Genomic DNA, 3129 nt, shown 5'->3' with positions numbered 1-3129 from the left:
TCAGTAACCAGAAAAACGGCGAAAAATGTTTAAAAAGAAGAAATCAGTAACCAGACAAACTGCGAAAAATGTTTAAAAAGAAGAAATCAGTAACCAGAAAAACTTAGAAAAATGTTTAAAAAGAAGAAATCAGTAACCAGAAAAACTTAGAAAAATGTTTCAAAAGAAGAAGTGAGTAACCAGAAAAACTTAGAAAAATGTTTAAAAAGAATAAGTGAGTAACCAGAAAAACTTAGAAAAATGTTTAAAAAGAAGTGAGTAACCAGAAAAACTTAGAAAAATGTTTAAAAAGAAGAAATCAGTAACCAGAAAAACTTAGAAAAATGTTTAAAAAGAAGAAATCAGTAACCAGAAAAACTGCGAAAAATGTTTAAAAAGAAGAAATCAGTAACCAGGAAAACTTAGAAAAATGTTTAAAAAGAAGAAATCAGTAACCAGAAAAACTTAGAAAAATGTTTAAAAAGAAGAAGTGAGTAACCAGAAAAACTTAGAAAAATGTTTAAAAAGAAGAAATCAGTAACCAGAAAAACGGCGAAAAATGTTTAAAAAGAAGAAATCAGTAACCAGACAAACTGCGAAAAATGTTTAAAAAGAAGAAATCAGTAACCAGAAAAACTTAGAAAAATGTTTAAAAAGAAGAAATCAGTAACCAGAAAAACTTAGAAAAATGTTTCAAAAGAAGAAGTGAGTAACCAGAAAAACTTAGAAAAATGTTTAAAAAGAATAAGTGAGTAACCAGAAAAACTTAGAAAAATGTTTAAAAAGAAGAAATCAGTAACCAGAAAAACTTAGAAAAATGTTTAAAAAGAAGAAATCAGTAACCAGAAAAACTGCGAAAAATGTTTAAAAAGAAGAAATCAGTAACCAGGAAAACTTAGAAAAATGTTTAAAAAGAAGAAATCAGTAACCAGAAAAACTGCGAAAAATGTTTAAAAAGAAGAAATGAGTAACCAGGAAAACTTAGAAAAATGTTTAAAAAGAAGAAGTGAGTAACCAGAAAAACTTAGAAAAATGTTTAAAAAGAAGAAATCAGTAACCAGAAAAACTTAGAAAAATGTTTAAAAAGAAGAAATCATTAACCAGACAAACTGCGAAAAATGTTTAAAAAGAAGAAATCAGTAACCAGAAAAACTTAGAAAAATGTTTAAAAAGAAGAAATCAGTAACCAGAAAAACTTAGAAAAATGTTTAAAAAGAAGAAATGAGTAACCAGAAAAACTTAGAAAAATGTTTAAAAAGAAGAAATCAGTAACCAGAAAAACGGCGAAAAATGTTTAAAAAGAAGAAATCAGTAACCAGAAAAACTTAGAAAAATGTTTAAAAAGAAGAAGTGAGTAACCAGAAAAACTTAGAAAAATGTTTAAAAAGAAGAAATGAGTAACCAGAAAAACTTAGAAAAATGTTTAAAAAGAAGAAATCAGTAACCAGAAAAACTTAGAAAAATGTTTAAAAAGAAGAAATGAGTAACCAGAAAAACTTAGAAAAATGTTTAAAAAGAAGAAATCAGTAACCAGGAAAACTTGGAAAAAAACACTTAGAAAAATTTTCAGCAAAGTGTGAAAAATATTCTAAGTGTCAGCGGAGGAAAATGCTGCAGCATCGGGAAAGATTCGCAAACTTACACCGAACATGTGCTCCGAAGTGCCGGAGGAATTGGGTGAATTGAGCCCGGCAAATGGCCAGCTGTCGTTTTGTGCCTGCAGCCCGAAAACTTTAACTTTGTCTGTCGCGGAAGTCCGGACCGAGAAAAATCCAAACGGTTTTGACCGGACCGAGTTCCAGACCGATGCAGTCAAATTTGGAATTCAGACCCATTCAGTGCCACTTGTAGTTTTTCCGCAGTGAGGTTGGCGGGGTACCCGGAGATATATGGGAACACGATTTTTAGAACAAAATGGCGGCGCGGGACCGTTCTGAAAGGCATCCGAAAAACGGTTCCACGGGCATAGCACTTTAATGACAGGTATGAGTGCATGCCGGAGAGCTCTTGGAAGTCGAATTTTTGACACTTTGTCAATTTTTTGACAGATTTGACAAACTCTTTCTGTCTGTTCTAAGAGTCAGTCAGAGACTTGTGCGGCGGTCTTTTGACACTATTGGAGGGCGGGCAAACCCCACGTTGACTCCGGCCGTCCCTCCACAGGCGCTCGTGTCCAAAATGAAGGCGAGAGACGCGAGTGGCCTGGTTCCCTTGGGTGTTGCCAAGAAGGCTGCGGGCTGACCGTTGCCTGAGCACTCCCTAAAGCCTCTTGTGATGAGAGCAGACCTCGCCTGCCGCACGACCGGCTCTGGGAGTCGTTGGGCCGCTATTTGTGAATAGTCTGGTCCTCCTCTGCCACCCGGACAAGCGCGATGGCTCTGCCGCCCTGCGGTGCTCGTCACCCAGGTTTGGGGAACACGATACTCGTAACAAAAATAAAAGGCGGCTCGGGACCTGCAGGCGAAAGGGGTCCCGTGGTGCTAAGCACGTCGACTTCGGGTCTCGGTGCAAGCCGGAGAGCTCACGGAAGTCTAAAGTTTTCGGCACGTGGTCGAATCTTTTCAAAGGCTTACCCGGCTCTTTCCGTCCATTCTGAGAGTAAGTCAGAGGCCGGTGCGGAGGTCTCTTGACAATCGGAGGGGGTGGTGGCCCTCCGCAGGCGCTCGTGTCGAAAATGAAGGCGAGAGACGCGAGTGGCCTGGTTCCCCTGGGTGTTGCCAGGAAGGCTGCGGGCTGACCCTTGCCTGAGCACTCCCTAAAGCCTCTTGTGATGAGAGCAGACCTCGCGCGCCGCACGACCGGCTCTGGGAGTCGTTGGGCCGCTATCTGTGAATAGTCTGGTCCTCCTCTGCCACCCGGCCAAGTGCGATGGCTCTGCCGCCCTGCGGTGCTCGTCACGCAGGTATGGGGCACACGATGCTCGTAACAGCAAATAAAGGCGGCTCGGGACCTGCAGGCGAAAGGGGTCCCGTGGTGCTTCGCACGTCGACTTCGGGTCTCGGTGCAAGCCGGAGAGCTCACGGAAGTCTAAAGTTTTCGGCACGTGGTCGAATCTTTTGAAAGGCTTACCCGGCTCTTTCCGTCCATTCTGAGAGTCAGTCAGAGGCCGGTGCGGCGGTCTATTGACGACCGGAGGCTCCCATGGGTGTT

The sequence above is a fragment of the Chiloscyllium punctatum genome, unplaced genomic scaffold (assembly GCF_047496795.1).
Source record: "Chiloscyllium punctatum isolate Juve2018m unplaced genomic scaffold, sChiPun1.3 scaffold_241, whole genome shotgun sequence".
Taxonomy (NCBI): Eukaryota; Metazoa; Chordata; class Chondrichthyes; order Orectolobiformes; family Hemiscylliidae; genus Chiloscyllium; species Chiloscyllium punctatum.
Note: the sequence above shows the minus strand (reverse complement) of the source record.